We start from the raw sequence: 18,021 nt of genomic DNA on the forward strand, positions 1-18,021 counted from the left end.
ATGTATGAAACAAGGTTAATGGTCGGAAACTAATATCCATTCCAGTGCCATAGAAATGTACTCGGGGTTAAATTGAATTGGTCATTCGAGGTCACTTCCCCGATTCATAGAATCATACCAAACATTATTTCTTCATTTCCGCTTTACCAGCTGGCCCCTTTGTTGTACAGACAGAGATCATGTGCCAGCGCGTTTACGCAATGAGACGAGAAATGTTACCCTGCCGGTGGCTTTGAACGGCCAATTGAGTTTGATTAAATTTTACAAGATGATTCTGGAAACTGGAACGAGCCGGAGCTCTTCTCCAAATGAAACTACAAAAAATTGATGCGGCGTAAAATTGAAATACCAGGAGAAAAAAAAACTATCCTTCGATGACGTACTTCTTTTCTTTTTGCTTATTTTTCTAAATGGGACCGTGTTTTTGTTTTCATAAATAGATTTCTCGACAAAACAAAGATTTAGGTGGAGAAGCAACTAAAGTACTTCTCCTTCATTATTCAAAACTTTCATAAAAAATTGTTCATGTTTAGAATTAAATCAAGCAACATGGTTTTACTTACGTTAAGGAAGATGATCTATTTTTCAGGGTTAAAAATCGATATTCCCGTTGCTTAAGGTCTTTAAAATATATCTACCAGATTATATTACACAAATTTCAAAATTCCCTCGAAACTGGTCCAAGAAAAAAAGACTACTCCCTTCATAAACACTCGTAGACCATGTGTGTATACACACTCTAAAAGGACAAAGATTTCCAGATTTCCTCTAAAACCAACAAAAATACGTCCACGTTATCGCTCACATCTCTCAGAAAGACAGAGAATCCTCCTCCATTTTTTAAAACACCCTAATAACGTAGAAGAGAAATGGATCCGTCTTCGTCTAAGGGAGTCCTCAATTGGGCATTCCATCCTCTATTCCGCCAGAGGAGCCAGGATTTGAGCCATACCTAATCCAGCAATTCAATTGACCGACTTCTTCCTCTCTCCTTCGCGTTAAAAAAAAAAAAAGACAAAGGGAGGTGAAATTTAGATCGAATTCAACACGGGAACTGGGAAATGCGACTGTTATCTTGGGGTTGGCCACTCGCTTGGCTCAAAATTTGCATCGTCGTGCCGCGCAAAAGGCATCCGCATTCGCGTCGCATTCCGAACTATCCTGCGCGATTAAAAAGTACCAGGGGGGTTGGCTGCGCCGGCTCCACGGCAGGATTCCAGACGTCGACGTTCGCTACTGAATAATTCAATGAACGTGCGTTAATTCCCATATACACGGTGAACGTCTACGCCAGGGAGACACGCGAACACCATGGGACCACGGGCCCGAAACTTTGAATTGTTAATCGGCTCGCGTCGCCCAGTTTTGAATCATCCTTGGGGTTCAGGCCACGCCACTTGCCATTAATTCTCTACATCAACTGCCGTATTAATAATTAACGCGTCCACCAACGTCCTCTATCATTCGTACGTCCATCGACGAGGCCGTGGTCACGAGGAGGGCTCGCACTTTCACATTCATTTATTTTAGATGACGTCTTCGTCGCAATGAATCGGATATACGAAAAGAAACGAGAAAGAATGAAAAGAGTTCTCGTCTATTTATTTATTTTATCGATTGGTGCAATGCAACACAGTGGCGATGTCATTGTGAGTAGGTGAGGTTCAGCAACAGATGTTTTACTGCCTAATCATAATTATTAGAATGTGTGTATGCATTTATGGCGAGTGAAAATATGGGAGAATGTACGAGGATGTGTATAAATACAAGCGTATATGAAACATGCGTTACACTGTTTAGAAGATAAGACATTATTTCATTTAAATCTGAATTCTTTGCCTTGATCTGTAAAAATATGAATTTGCATAAAGCTTACGTAAACTTTTAGGTAGGAGATGTCTCGTATATAGGACAGAAAAGACAGATTAATAAAAAGGAGTCATTAAGGTATCATTAATTATGAACGACATTAATGTAATTTACGGTACGTTTGAAAAGAACAACGGCATTTTAAAATCCGTCATTAACACGGTTCTGTTTTGTATACGAACCTAAGTTTCCTAACGACTTAGGTATAGCTAGGAAATATCAGTTAATTTTCCCTGGGAAAGAGTCCAGCCGCGTCGCTCGCAATAGCAATTAACGCATCGTAAATCCGCACGCAGAGGGAACGGGTCGTTGATGTATGAGCAAGTTCCATCGAGACAAGGGACTCTCGTGTCCAACGTCCCTCAGAATTTATCAAAAAAGTGCGAAATTGCGCGAAGATAAGCGCAATTAATCAGAGACGAGACATGAACCTCGAAAAATATTTTTGTATTTTGTGAATGGAGATCTGGTACATTTATACATTTATTTATTTATGTATAGGTACTGTAGGAGTCTAAACGGAAAATAAAGCACGGGGATTCATACCCACGATCCTCGGATCCACAGTCGACCGCTTTACCTACGCGACCAATCCCGTACCCTACGTTTCGTGTTTCTATTTGACTCCTTATTGTTGGGTATGGGAGGCGCGGACACCACAGTACTCATTGAAAAGAAGGACTTTTGAAATTCTATGAAGTGGAGAGAAAAAATTAAACGCATCGTTGACTGATGTATGCGAGCATGACTGTAGCTCTACTTGGAAGCAATAAAGAAACTCAGACCTGATTATTTGTATAAATTTTGATAACGACACATTTTTAAGCTGCTTAAATCGTAAGAAAAATAAAAAGCACAGACTATCTTGGAGATCCTAGAATAAAAAAAAAATACAAAAAGAAAGTCTGTTTTTTAAAGCTTCAAGCTAATAAAAAAATGCGAGGCAAAACTGTCGAGAGGGAAAAATACGAGCAGAATCGACGCTCATTGTTTTGATAATTATTTTGATTACGCTCGATACGCGCGAAATATCGAGGACAAACGATTTTTCGTGATTTGTTTTCGAACCGTTCCGAATCGTCCGAGTGGATTTTATCGACAACCAGCCGCTGTGTATGAATACAGGGGCCTCGAGATACATCATCTCGGCGATGATGGTCCAATCGTTTATCAAACCGTAAGCTACGGACGTGCCGCGCTCGGTCAAGTTGAATTAGAGGGAAACATTGCGTTAAACGATAATGCAATTCACAACAACCGCAAACGATCGATCGGTCGCAAGCGACATCGCTTAATTCGTCAATTATTTAAGGGTTAACTCTACGTCGCGACTGGTCTGTCTATGTCACGAATGGCCAAAGCTCCGTTGCATTCTTTATGGACGCTATGAATGCCAATAAATTACGCACTCGTTAATTACTAGGTGCTGCGGCACGGTGAATGCTAGACAATTAAGCTAATGTCCAATTATTGTTAGAGGCCAGGCGGAAAGTTTGTTAGAACGATAGATGATGAATTAGATAAGGGCGTAGGAAGTGTTAATTCCATTGGGAAGTTAAGTTTCTGTTTGTCGTGGAACATTTCATTTTGCGGTACGAATTCTAATTTTCTGTTAAATATCTGGGCTTGGAATTTAATGTTTATGGAGGATACAAGAGTTTTCAATGGTATCTAAACTATCAGGTTGTCCCAAAAGTTTCTTCCATTTCATTAATAAGTAATACGTACACAATATTTTGTATCTAACGTTACATTATTAAATTGCGTACGATTCATTTTGCTCCGTTACTGTTATACAATATTAACATCTAATAAATGAGGTTGTCTATTTTATATAAACACTGCCACAGAAAATAATTGAGTGCAAGTCATGGAAGAAACTTTTGGGACAACCTAATACATTATTCTCAGTCGACTAAAATAGTGTGGCTTTAAACAAAGAAATTTATACATGATAACACCATTCGTTGTGTTGGTTATTTTGATTAATGAAGAAGTTTCGGTTACTGCAGAAATCGTCAGCCCCCATTTCGCACAATAATCAAGATTCTAGCATATGTTTTCTGTTCTCTGAACGAAATTTTCTCACCTAACATCCCCTCGACGCAAAATCGTCCCGAATCCATAATAATCGTCTGTTTCTCTGCGTAATTCGCCACAGACTACAGGTATTACGTAAACACTATGCAACCGAAGCTATCATTAGTTACGTCGGTTACCTCTACTACTGCAAAATCTCGCAGGCCCGATGTCCCGCAATAATCGAGGTCCCGCTCTTCCGTTATCGGAGAATCTCAGTCGCGATGGGATTGAACCGATCGGAGCAATCACGGAGCGAATTTTTCTCGCCCAATATCTCTTGAATGCAGAGTTCGTCAACGGAAGGAGCGCGTATTAGTCGTCACGGTGCGTTTCTCTGTGAAAAAGTCGTCGTTGCGAACGGAACGTCGATTGCATTTTAATCCAGAGAGAAAATCGCGGCGTTACGGCTGACAGCACCAGGGGCGTGCAACTAGTTTGCAGTACGCATTTGTTAAATCCAATCGGCTCTCGCGATGCCAAGTGAACCGCGACTCGTTTCATTGGCGTCGCGACGCAGCTCCGTGTTCTCGCTCTTGCGTACACCCCGGAGCGTACCCGCCGTCCTCCGTCGCCCTTACCCTTCCCCCTCGTCTTCGTTCTCCCATCCCTCCGCCCACTTCGCGTTCTTTTTGTTCCGTCCCTGTTCCACGAAATCGTACAGGAAGCGGCCGGAGGTAACGAACGAAATATTGGATTAAGCAGATAAAGGTAGCACGAACCGCAATAAGTCCTCCGGAGCGTGTACACGCGAGGGACGAAGCGGGGGAACAATGAAACGCGATACAGGGGCGAGATAAGAATGAAATTGCGTTATGGCCGGTCGAGCTGTGGTTTTCGATTCGATGCGTTTTATCACTTCCTCGCCGGACACCCTGCTACAATTTGTCCTGACTCGTATCCACCGTCGGTGCACACAAAAGGTGGAACCGCCGGACCAGACAAAGGGATTTTACCGCCTTCTTTTCATCCCTTTTTTGATTTTTGATCGGTCGAAATCCGATTCGGGAGAGTAATGACTACGATCGATGGAATCGTAACATCTGAAACAGCTAGGCTAACACTCTTCTGTGAGCTGTCTTCTTCGAGTGTGCCAATGAATATCGCGATGTTTCTTTTCAATTTAGACTGGACTTTCGTTCGAGTGTCCAGAAAAAATATTGCAATTTTCTTCCGATGCATCCGAACGTTCCGAACGTTATCCTGGTAGGAAAAGTAGAAATAAATACTTCTTTTATTCTACCTTTATCATTCGTTATTCTACCCTTCCTACCTGCATTAATTATTACATCATATACTTGGATACTTTAATAACCCAAATCCTAAAGTTGAGCTGTACCTACAATCTTAAAAAAAAAACACGTCTGTACACGTTAATTTTATAAATACTTGTTTATTCAGCAGCATACTCTCGAGATGCAGCTAAAATCCTGTAAATTCCAGTATTACAGATCAATACAGAGTGATCCACATAAATCAATATCGTACATTCTCTTTCAGTAACTAGAAGTTTGAAGAATAAAATTTTACTCTCTGTATCATTGTATATCATTTCGCTTGAAAACCATGCTGTACTGAAATCCTGTCAATTCTAGTAGTACAGATCAATACAGAGTGATCCATATAAACCAATATCGTACATTTTCTTCCAGTAACTAGACGTTTGAAGAATAAAATTTTGCTCCCTGTATCAATGTATGTATATCATTTCGTTTGAAAACCATGTTGTACTGAAATCCTGTCAATTCTAGTAGTACAGGTAAATATAGTATAGCGATCCATATAAACCGTTACATTCGCGTTGTTGCTTAATGTATGTTATATGGGGGATATTCGTATTACCGACGTTGTGTTATCGAGTAAGCCGATAAACGTGAGCGTAACGTGCTGTGAAAATGGAAAAAATGAATTCTCTATCCGCGGATCAAAAAAGAGTTCCGTAATTCCGTTCCTCTTATAGAGATTGATCGACCCGGTAAACACCATATTTCATCGAACCCCGTTGTTATATTCCTCCTTCGTTCGTGTATCTTCGAGCTTCGTGTCGTTTAACATTGTCCTCCCCTCCATTCATTTTATCGGAACGCGCTGGCTTTCCTAAATGCGACATAGGAGAACCTTACGCAAGTTCACAATTTACTCGATACAACACTCTTGAGTAGCGAGTTTACAATTTATTCCTGCTGTGCATGCCATTTTCGTTTGTGAAACGGTGATATACGAACGGCAAGGTGTAAGTGAAGTGTCGATAAAAACTTTAGAGATTTATAGAACAGGTTACAGGAGAATCTTTGTACCGACATCTCTGGAAACTGCGTTACAATGGAATTTGGAGTGATATCTAGTTTTTAAGTCGATTTTGGGAACAGCGCTGAAATTCATCTCGCTAGCAATCCTTCTTTTTAGGTAGGAGCACATCGGTTCAAATTCACCTATTTCCCCAACTATTTCATACCATTTTTATAACAGTTTCATACCGTTTTAATTTATCTTTTTTTCTTTTTCGTTGACGACGTTTATAAAACGTGAAATTTGAGAAGCACTGCTTTATGTGATACAAATTGTAGATACACGAGTGCACGCCCACGCAAGCACACACACACACACGCGCGCGCGCGTGCGCGCGCAAAGGATACAAGCCCTTTGTTAAATTCGGTTGGTTCGTAATCAATCGATGACCCGCCAATTACCAGTTTCCGTCTTAATTGGCAAACATGGTCGAAACGAACGAGAGGATGAACGGGTCGTGAGTCTTCGATCCTAAATCTGACCGGTTCGATCGCGTATGAAACGCAGACCCTTTTCCACCGAATTTCGTTAAAATCTCGCGCCATGAACATCGACAATTTTCACTACGTCAATTTTTCGAAACCTCGCGACAGGTTTTCGCAACGATAACCTTGTAATACTCTGCAAAATTGACTTTCTTTTTATTCTTCTTGCTTCGTTTATTTTGGCTTAAAGGAGAATGTTAAAAATGTGGTCAATTTGGGGGTTGGTAGGGATTCGCACTGTTCTCATTTTACTTTTGCACGTACATATGCCGCCATCTTCCCTCTCTCATAAGACATAAAGTGTCTTCACGTAAAGTACTTCGCGATTGCTTCTCTAATAAATAATCACTCGTAAATGTCAGACGAATCTGTAGTCATAAACTACATTTCCAATTTGCAATTTCACAGCTAATCGTGTCTGATTGTTCGTTAATCATTGACCCTGGTAATTCATTACTAATTAATCACGATAACTGATTATTCATTAATCATTAATTATGGATTACATTAGCCCCACGACTCGCCGATGAATGGGGTCCGTTCAATCTTATCGCTCGATGGACGTATAAATATTTATATCGTTACCGTCGACGGTGGAATTTGAACTTTTTAGATGTAAATACGAAAACTCGAGTTCTTTTCCGTGCCGTCGCATCAAAAACTTCTCGGACGATGAAACTTTCGGCGAACGGAGCGGGGGATTCTAATTCTAACTTCGACGCCGTTTGTAATTCAGTTTTACCAACGTAACACGAACGTTCATTACCACGGGTAACCTCTCCACACGCTTTATCATATCTATGTAAATACGTGTGTTCGTTGCCTGGTCGTTTCATGCTTTGCATAATAAAACATCGTGCTCGTGCTACCACCCCAAGCCGATTTTATTCTCAACACGAAACCTTTCTTCCAGATCGTCTCTGTACGACGATGCACATGATTCGAAAGAAAGAATTACACCCACGCTTCGCAACGTACGTGAACGGATGTACAAAATTTTAATCGAATAATACATGACCAAAACAACTTTCGGTAGTTAGTAACTTTAGCTGCTTACAGCGTTCATTTAATTAAAAAGTTGCTAGGTTAAGCTTCTACTAATTCAAACGTAACACGATTATGTAATTCAGATTGTAATTTTTATTGACAATTTTCATTGAATCGTGGTTCAAACTTGTTGTTTTATTTGTCATTAAAAGTTCTGCACCTAAATGAGAATTTATGTTGACCACGATGGATAGTAAAAAAGTCTCTTTATACTTGAATCTATAGAATTTTTATTTTCGAATAACTCATGCATCATTTTAATTGTCATAATGGCGCGACATGTACAGGATGTACACAATAAAAGCTACTATATTATATTACCACCCCATTAGTGGATACGAGGTAAATAAATTTGTTTCGCAACTCGTATCTGAAACGCAGGGAAGTATTAATTCACCTCGAGAAAAGCATTTCAAAATTTCCTCTACGTTTAAATGTAATAATGATTGTGTAACATTGATGAAAATAATATAATGAAAGTTACTGTATTATATTCAAATACATAAATGGGGATACCGCGTAGTGTTTCTATGGGTGTGTCTATATGTGAATTTCATCCGTACGAAGCACATGTTAATATTTATTTTAGATACAAATGGACTAATAAAATGCAATATATAAAATATAAAATATATATAAAATGAATCGTTAGTCACGGTTGATTGTGTCTTAATGCCACAACATTACTCTTGTTACACTCTATAATTATGTAAACTATTGAAACTGGTCAAAAACATAATCACACAGAATAGTGTACGACTCTGGAACAATTCGAAAATTTTTTCTCACAGCACTTCCGTAATGTCTCCTCCAATATTGTATAAAATATTGTAAAAAACGTTGCTGCAACTTGCACAGAAGCGAACACCGACACCGTTGCAGCAACTTCCCGGAAATATTCCATCAAATATTTCGAATCCGGCACATAAATATTCTTGTACTATTCCTGCTATGTTCTGCTCCGTCTACATGAGTAACGTACAGGAATTCTCAGCTCCATTATTGTGCAATTATTGAAGCATCGCTGTGCATCGAAACCCTTGATGCTTGTAGTTGTTTATAAACTTGGCGCACGGTCTATTCATAAACGTGTGCATAGTATTATGTGTTCATCGTGCATAGCTTGCGTTCATTTTGTAAAGTTATAAAAATGTACCGATCGGTGAAAATTCTGAAGTTTCCGATCGGATCTATAACAGAAATTCAATTTTGAGTCTCTGGTTATCTCCAACCGTGTCCAACGTTGTGATTTAAATATTTTATTTTCATGTATCTAATTCTGATTTATGGTAAATGAAAATTGTAAGTAGTAATGTTATTTCATCTTCGTTTATTTTTGTAAAGAAATAGGCCTTACCTAAATCTAATATACGTTACTTTTGAGATTATGATGGAATTTTGAGCCGTTAGAAATAAAAGTGGACGAATTTTAAAGAATTAACACTGATTTAAATATGTGGTAATACGAATTTGCCATGGAGGTTATGCTTATCTATAAAATGCGTAATAGTTCTGAATATTATGTATAAAAATACAGAAAAAAATTGATCAGGAATCGACCTACATTGGAAATTTCTCGAATATTGGAAGGGCATCGAGATGTTTTGAGCGAGCACCCCATAAAGACCACTTTCGCGACATTTCCTACGGTCCCGTTTATATCTTCTCTGAAAGACGCTCGTAAGACGTTGATATCGTATTTACACTCGCCTATATACGGAAAACGTTTTCCGCTGCAATTGAATCGGAAGTTCGAGGAAGTAAATAAAAATCAAAAATCAAAAATCAAAAATTGTAATTTTGTTACCAATAACATCACAAAGTCCTCTTTCACGTGTTACAGAAAAGAAGCAAAATTAGCCAAAACATGTACTAAAATGGGAGAAAGTTTACCACGAGCACAAATCCCAAATTTATTTCCTTCTCAGAACAGCCGCAGCGGTTTACTTTTGCATTTTAACGAACATCAGTTATTTTCAGTAACTGGTTAGGATTACCCCAAGTGTATCGCGAGCTTTTTTTCAGAATTCAAAGGCTTTGTCGCTCAACGAGTCGTTAACGCAATCTACACAAGAAGATTAGCAATTAGCGTAATAGAAAATTAAAGAGTTAGATAAAACCTTGAAACGTCAGCAAATATTTTCAATCTTTCGGAATAGACTTCCTACCGATGAGCATGAATTTTATTTGAGATGAATGAAACGCTTTTTAATATCGTCCCTAGACACCAGTTTTTGGATTTCGAATTTAATTCGAATGGGAACGAGGAAGCCTCGTCGCATTATCAGCGAGCGGGCGCTCGCTTGTTATTCAAGAATTGTTTTTGCCGGCCATCCCCCACCATCGGTGGACAAAATTTAATTAAGCGCGGAACTTTGCAGGGACATGATTAATTTTTCGTCGGTTTATTACCCATGAGCGCGGCGATATCGCTCGAATAACAGATCTCCCTAAATTCGTGCAACAACTGCAACGCAAACACCGAGAATGGGAAAACGGTGTTATCAACGCGGGCCGCTCGACGCGCAGCAATGTCGTTTAACGACCGACAAACGAGCAATTATAATTAGATATCCGTGTCGCTTAACATTAATTAGGATGTTAAAAAAAGTTCCTTTTGTAACCGGGGCGGTAAAGTTTTAAGTCAATTAGAAAATTTTCGAGCCGCGTAACAGCCCTCGGAGCAACGACGCGCCGTCGGCGTCGTCGCGCTGAGAGCGGACGTACCTGGGCGAAATGGTAAATCTATTAAAAAAGTTATTTCCCTCGAATAAACGTTTATTCAACGCGAAAGGGCGGGTCGAAACTCGAAAGCCACGGGGAACGTCCCATTGAAACTCAAAGTCCATCGTTTAATCGAAATAATGATGCAGTTAAATCATTTGTCGGTGGACTCTTCCCTCCCGCCGTGCTTTTATTTCACTGGCGCGCTTTTTGGTACTAATCGAACAAAGTAATCAGCCGAGGAAAGCAATCGACCGTTCGTTCATCGATCGAGCCCTCGACCAACGAAAATACGATTCTGCTTGAAAAGAAAAAAAAGATTTGTCAACGTTGTTGCAGAACTGTTCCGATAACGCCGATAATAATACGTAGTAACAGCGCCTCCCATATCCAAGAATAAGGAGTCAAACGACAACACGAAACGTAAGGTACGGGATTGGTCGCGTAGGTAAAGCGGTCGACTGTGGATCCGAGGATCGTCGATTCGAATACACGTGCCTTAGTTTTCTTTTGAACTCCTACGAATATGGTATCCTCCGCGATGATGTTTTTATTCCGTTACAGAAATTATTTTCAAAATTTAATGGCATCTGAGTAGATACAGTTGGCGTATGAAGCTTCATGGTTGGTGGACCACTGCTGAGATAACAAACAAACCAGCCCCTTGCATGCATACGTACGAAAAGAATGTTTCCAATATTTAAGAATGTTAATGTTCCATATGGTTAATCACTTCACCATACCAAATTTCATGAGATTCTGATAAATCCAAGGGACATAGAAAACACAATACAAAAGTCATATATTCAATCAGATTCGCTCTTTGATTTCCAAATAACGAATAAGAGTTTTTACCGCCTTTTACGTCCCATTCATAAATTCATTTGGTGTATTCGAATCCGTGAACGGAATTTTTTAAACTAACCATATCCTAGCAGAGCTGCAGACAAAAGCTAGTTTATGGATGAATCTAAAACTTTTATTCGATGTTCGGCCACGGAATTTGCCCCTATCCATGCATATAGAATATTCCAACCGCTTTTTTCGTGCATTCTTGGACTCGTCCCGCCTCGAAACATCGAGAAATAGAAAAAAAAAGGAGCCAGAGGGATCAAATGTTTCGCCGATAGCGATGTATCCCTCCTGTTATATCCGATAACAATCATGAAAATAAAATACCTCGTCTCTTTTAATTCCTTCGCGACCCACGAAAAATTTCCATCGATTCTGAAATGCACTCCACTCGTGCTTTCCCATCCTGTTAAGGGAATGTAGCGAGTCTAAGGACTCTGGAGTCCTACACTTTATTACGGCGCAATTAAGCAGAGGAGACTTCAAGAGCCTCGAGCCTTGGATTTTAATTGATTGTCTTCAAAACCTGGAATTCTTGGACAGCTGAATACTCACGGGCGCTGAGGTTCGGTTAATGGAGACGCTCGCGCCGTTATCCTTTGCGCGTTAAATCTACCCGATACAGCCAATCGAGCTGGAGGATATAAATCATTGAAGCAGACATACTTCGTGTCCGATTTAAACTAATCCTTCTTCGGATCTAATACATTGCGACACAAGTTTGGAAACTGGGACAAGCTGTGGCTGTCCTCTAAAAGTGGAGGTACTAAAAACTGATATCACTTGTTGACGACGTGTAACGTCAATAATCATTGAAAATATCGATATTATTAATGAAGTAATGTAATTGAGAAAATTCATATTTTATGTTAGGATATTCGTTGAAACTTCGCGCTTCGTTGCGAGAGGTGTTTCATCGTAAATATTCAAATATTTTATTACTCGCCTCCGCACATTTTTCATTACAGTTTTGAATTTAACGATGCATTAGCGCGAGTAATTTTCATTTGAACTTTCACGTTATTAAGCTTGCAACGAAACCGGTAATGAGAATTTATTTTCTATATCGCGAATTTATTAGTCGATTTTAACCTATTCAGCTCACGCCGCAAGTCTAAGTCGTGGTGTATAATCGGTGCCAAAATACACCGGCGCGAATCTTAACATCGCGTGACGTAATTCGCCCACGCGAATCGCAAAATAAGCGAGGGTTGAACGAGTTAATTCACCGAGTCAGTATAATTTCGGGATAACCGGAACTTGAGCTTCGGGAGTTTACTCTAAGCTCGTAGAAATTCGTGTACATGCAAGATGCGTTTCTAGTTAGCGACCATCGCGAGTAGAAGCAACGATATAATGTGTCGCGTCGAGTTGGTTACGACAATCATCCACTTGAAACTTTGCGCACTTCATCCATAGTGTCTTCGATAACTTTGTATATGGCGCTGCAAAGTTGAACCGGCGGCAAACGGTACGTTGAATCTGTAGCTAGCATGCAAATTTTTTTATAACGATAATTTACTGGCCACGTTGAATATGCAAAAGTGGCTAAAGTGTCCCCGAATCCGTTGCGTATTCATGAACTTTTATTTATTTAATTTTAACTGGTAGCTTCGTATTCGTCGCAATTTTAAACGTAACCAAAGAAAACGGTGAAAACAGATGTTAGATATTCGTGGTCGGCACTGAAGGAGCTTTCCAATGACGTATTAATATATTTATTTACTCCGTTTCGCTAGGAAGCAAAGCGAGCGAAACTGCGCAATATTTTCTGAAACACTCTGACAGCGTACGTGCTACTCACAAATAACTCGTAGCGGAATTGTAAAAATAACTATAGTCCTATAAAATTCCCTTTTGAAACGAACTCATAAGTTAGGGTCGGAACGTTATAATTTACTCTTATCGACTATTTCCTACCTTTGATGTAACACGTCCGCTGCCCGTTTCAGCAGTCGTTTCAACCTATTTCTCCGAGGAGCGTTCTTCTCTTTATTATCGAACTTTCTTTAAAAAAGGTTACAATTATTCGATAGATATGAAACGACTGCGTAGATCTGTAATGTATTCATTAACTTTTTCCTTCGAGTAACCCGTAGAAGACCCTACAGTTTAATTACGACTCATTCGCAGACCCTCTTAGATACATATTCTTCCACAATTAGTCGAAGTGCTTTCCACCTCTGGCATGCAAAAACTTTTTCTCTAATCATTCCGTGAATTCGTTTAAATAACGAACTACCAACCATCTACGTATCGACTTTTACTTTCGTGCCATTTGTCAAAATAAAATGCATCGATTGTACACTTTCGGTTTCAAAAGCCACTGTAAAATATTGCGCCCCGTAAATGTGACGTCAGATGAAAATTGTCTGGCGACTAAATATGTTTCAACCAGGACGTAGACGCTGGTGGATTTGCGGGCGTCACGAGGTATAGAAGATAAATGCAAATGGACGTTATCTGGAAATTAACCTGAATTGGAAAATAAACGCGGTAACGTCGCGAAGAAACCGCGGAGACGTTTCAAATTAAGGAGGAAACACTTCGAGTCTATGACGGACTATTTTCTGCCCCGCATAATGCGTCCTTGAATGGGCAAGCTGCTTTTCTACTCCCGGGGCTTAAAAATATCCCCTTTATACGACAGCGCGTCCATACATACGGCTCGGTTCGAACAAAGGAATTCCACCCCACAAAAGTTGACGTCTTAGAAAGAGGAACTCGTCACGGAACTCTCTAATGGCCGAGATTTTTGCGGTCCTCGGGATATTGCTTTAAGTAGAAAGTTGGTGAACATCCGTTCACTGACAACCGACAGCCTCCTCCTTTGCGGAAAATATAAGAACCTGAAAGCTAACGAATATCGGATCGTTGCAATCCTATAAATAGAACGCTTGACGTCCAAAAAATTTTTCGTTTCGCGTTTCCGACTTCGTTCGAGTGCATTTCGAAATTGCTGCCATTTGGGAATACGTTCAATCACAGGTGGATAATATTTTAGTGGGTGGTTCTGTAAATCAAAAGGGAAAACGGCGAAAGAACTGCAATTTGATTTCATTTTTCGCTTATTAGAAAATATAGAGAAAGCTTGTATTTAACTCTTTTATGTAGAATCGAAGTCTCTCTGGAATTTATATGAAATTTTTATTTACGAATAACGAGTATAAAATCAGACATATAATATACTAAATTACGTCAGTATTGGTTCATGATTCTATACCAGAATTGCTTGAATTTTATAAAAATATCGTTACACCTGTACAAATACTTATTCTTCTATTTATTTCCCTGACAATTATTACATTCTTTCTAACCCTATCAAATTTTATTAAACGAATACTATCAATAAATGGTATCAACTTTCAAATTCATCAACCTTTGGCTCCCATACATTTCTGCCACCATTCTGCTAACTAGTTGATGTCCCATTAAACAAAATTTATGTTCAATTGTGACTTCCATGTCGAGCACCTTGCATACCATTATCATCTTCCAACCCCTCACCTCCCACATCACTTTTAAAACTACTAAACTGACAAGTAATCGTTGCTTAGAACTAAGTCTCGGTTTCTAGACGATTATGTCAGGAAATTCCAGCTCCCATTTTTAACTATTTCCATAGTTCTTCAGACAGTGTAAGACCTCGCGGTGTCTTGTAGAAAACAAATCCGATTTTCTCCTTTCTTCCTCTTCGATTGAATCTTTCTCTTCACGTCGAAGGACAGGAGGTTTGAGCCGTCTGCGTTGATTGCCCCACTGTGCAAAAGGAAATCAACACGAAGTACCCCCTTCCAATCCCAAAAGAACATCGCCAGCGCCTTTCCAGTAGAGAGCATCGATCTTGGTCTTCTCGGTCTTGGCAAGTCTTGTTGACGTCATTCTCTTGATGCCTGCTACTCGAGACTGAAACAGTGCGCCTAGGTCTCAACAATAATGACTACGAACTTCGAAGAAATCCTCTTCTTCCTCTTCAAATCGTCCAGATAAGCGACTAACCACCTTCGTGGTCATAATTTCTAATGTTCTCTTCAATTTTCAGACGTGCCATCTAGTTTCTTACGATGCCAACATTGGTATTCGAAGCCTTCTGTGTTTTCAGGAGTAACGAAGGTTCGCAGACGACAATCATGTTGTTCATTCTCAACTCTCTTCACTCCCTAAAGCTTTTACACTACTCAAATGCTTTGAGGGTGAGAAAAACACTCCCTCGCATTTTGTGTTCATGATCCGGGAGGTATTTCAGCTGAATTTATTTGCCAACTAGAAATTTAACGATGTTGCGTTGTTCCACTCCTCGTAGTACATGCTGTTTTAACTTATTTCACTGGTTTTAAGTTTTTGGTTAATATATAGTATAGTATTAGAACATACATATATAAATATATATATATTCAGTTCTCAACATAAAATTAACCTAAGACGAAGTCTGAATCTTATCTTCGAAAAGATAATGTATTATTATATATATTTAAACTTTTTTTTAGAATAGGTTAATTTTACGTTGAGAACAAAATCAAGATATAAATGAATTTTCATCGGAACTCGAGTAGACCAGAATAGACCTTGGTATTATTATAGCTAAATTTAATTCGCGTAACTCAATTTTCATTTTCTTTTTTTTTCCCTTTTTTTTAGTTACACTCTAATGGTTTTCTGCTTGTTGTATATCCTTCCATTAGCATACGCTGTGTATACATCAACCACGTAGAGTTTTACACCGAGCAAAAATAAGACACTTCATCGTTCTATAATAAGAAAAGAAAAAAAATACGACCCTGTGCCCTAAAAATGTGAAGCGAGTTTGAGATTTAACAGTAATAAACAGTGGTAAACCTCGACTATTGAAACTCGATTTTACTTCGACCAGAGTTTGCAATGCAAAGTCAGCACTTTAAATCTACAAATTGCACGGAAGAAAATTCTGGAAAATTAAAGAAAAATAATGTTATAAGGTGAATTACGTTAAAAGCGAGGAAGATCCAACGCGACGAAGATCCGAGTGAAATTCTTCCGCTATCGAGAGGAAAAGAGACGGGTAACGCTGTTAAAAGTGAAGCAAACTTGAAACCGTGAGGATAATTCCCACTTGGAATGCACTAAAGCCCTCCGCTATCTCTGCCGTAGCTTTCATAGCAAGAAATGAACATCGTCGCTTAATTGATGTGAACAGAATGGGACACTTATCTTGTAACGACCCTCGATGTGTCGGCTGCACGTGAAATGCAAACGCTCGCCTTGTATTACACGCGAATCAATAGGCGCGAGCACAAACACGCTGGAACGACGTCGCAAGCTGTTTTTCTCGTCTGCCTTCGTTTTCTTTGTCATCGATGGCGACCAGACTTTTGCTTACACGTGTAGGGTATTTACCTACGCTTTGACATGAATTTGGAGCTGACAATGAGAAAGAGTTAGGAGATTGCGTTGGAAGCTTTGTGTTTGAGGCATTAAATTCTGAATTGCGTGGAAGAACTGAGATTTGTGTTGGAAGCTTCGTGTCTGAGCCATTAAATTCTGAATTGCGTGGAAGAACTGAGATTTCCATATAAGAGTAAATACAGAGTTGTTGAACTTTTTTGTGCGAAAGTCAATCCCTATTAAGAATATTCTTTTAACTGGTTACAAATAATTAATGTGTACGAGAAGAATCAAACATGGACTGATTATGCTAAAAAATGTATCAGGTATCGAGTTAAAAATTTGAAACTTGATTGTAACGTTTTATTAGAACACACTCAGCTCTTTAAAGGCAATCCTGTTAATAGAGGTACACGGATTCGGCAAACATTTACCTTTTTTAGTAATCGATACGTGATTAGAGTTTGAAAACGTGTTCATGGAAAAATTTACCTCGCAAACCGGAAAACGAAAGTGCTCGAAATAAAAGCAATTCTACCATTCGTAATTTTTGCCTTATTTTGGTACGTCGAATCTCTTAGAATGATGCCAAAATGTATGTAAACGGCCGACGTAGAAACGTGGAAACGTAGATGGTCTGCTGAGTGAGATTTCAGTTAACATCGTATCTATAGAACAACAGAGCATATTTGCGAAATGAATTCATGTTTCCGAAATCTTCCACCAATATTGAAATAACGTTGATTTAATTACGTTCATCAATCCGGTACATACGCGAACGTTATTATAAAATCACTCCGCTTTACTTCCAGCAAAATATGTACATATGGAGGCAATGTTTGATATAGCTTGATCGATGTACGTTCAATTAACGGGAAAGCGTATTTGAACGAAAAGGGCGACGAGTGTGTGTTCGCTGGCGCGTGTACAAATTGGCGTAACCTTTAAACAATAGAGACCTGGAGGTCCACGAGTGTTAAAAACCGTGTCTATATGTACTTTCTACTCTCTGCAACCATTTCATAACCGAACATACCTGTTCGTATTTAAAGATATATAAAATATTAGGAATTGCAATTTATAGTATCCAAAGAAACGAGACTCGAGAAAAGACTAAAGTTCCATTAGTCGCTTTAAAACTGTATGACTTCGACGAAAAATTAAACCCAAAGTATAGAGAGAGATTTCATTTGACTGATATTCGATAAATTTATATTTCTCCAGCAATCTTTCACTTGGATGCTGCGTAACAAAGTAAGAAATGCTGTTACATTAATTTCTTTCTCTTTCTCAAAAGAATAAAGTTACTAAAGAT

The 18,021-nt window shown here is 39.1% G+C and overlaps 1 protein-coding gene and 1 long non-coding RNA gene across 2 annotated transcripts in view; one reads left to right on the plus strand and one right to left on the minus strand.

The window, feature by feature from the left end:
- LOC128891404 (uncharacterized) overlaps positions 1–4,168 on the minus strand; it is a 61,918-nt gene extending 57,750 nt beyond the window's left edge. The window contains exon 1 of the long non-coding RNA XR_008460822.1: positions 3,959–4,168. This is a non-coding gene — a long non-coding RNA (uncharacterized LOC128891404). The remainder of the gene's footprint in view (positions 1–3,958) is intronic.
- LOC128891374 (zwei Ig domain protein zig-8-like) overlaps positions 1–18,021 on the plus strand; it is a 123,730-nt gene that overhangs the window by 68,757 nt on the left and 36,952 nt on the right. The window lies entirely within an intron of this gene.

The sequence above is a fragment of the Hylaeus anthracinus genome, unplaced genomic scaffold (assembly GCF_026225885.1).
Source record: "Hylaeus anthracinus isolate JK02 unplaced genomic scaffold, UHH_iyHylAnth1.0_haploid 12001, whole genome shotgun sequence".
NCBI lineage: Eukaryota > Metazoa > Arthropoda > Insecta > Hymenoptera > Colletidae > Hylaeus > Hylaeus anthracinus.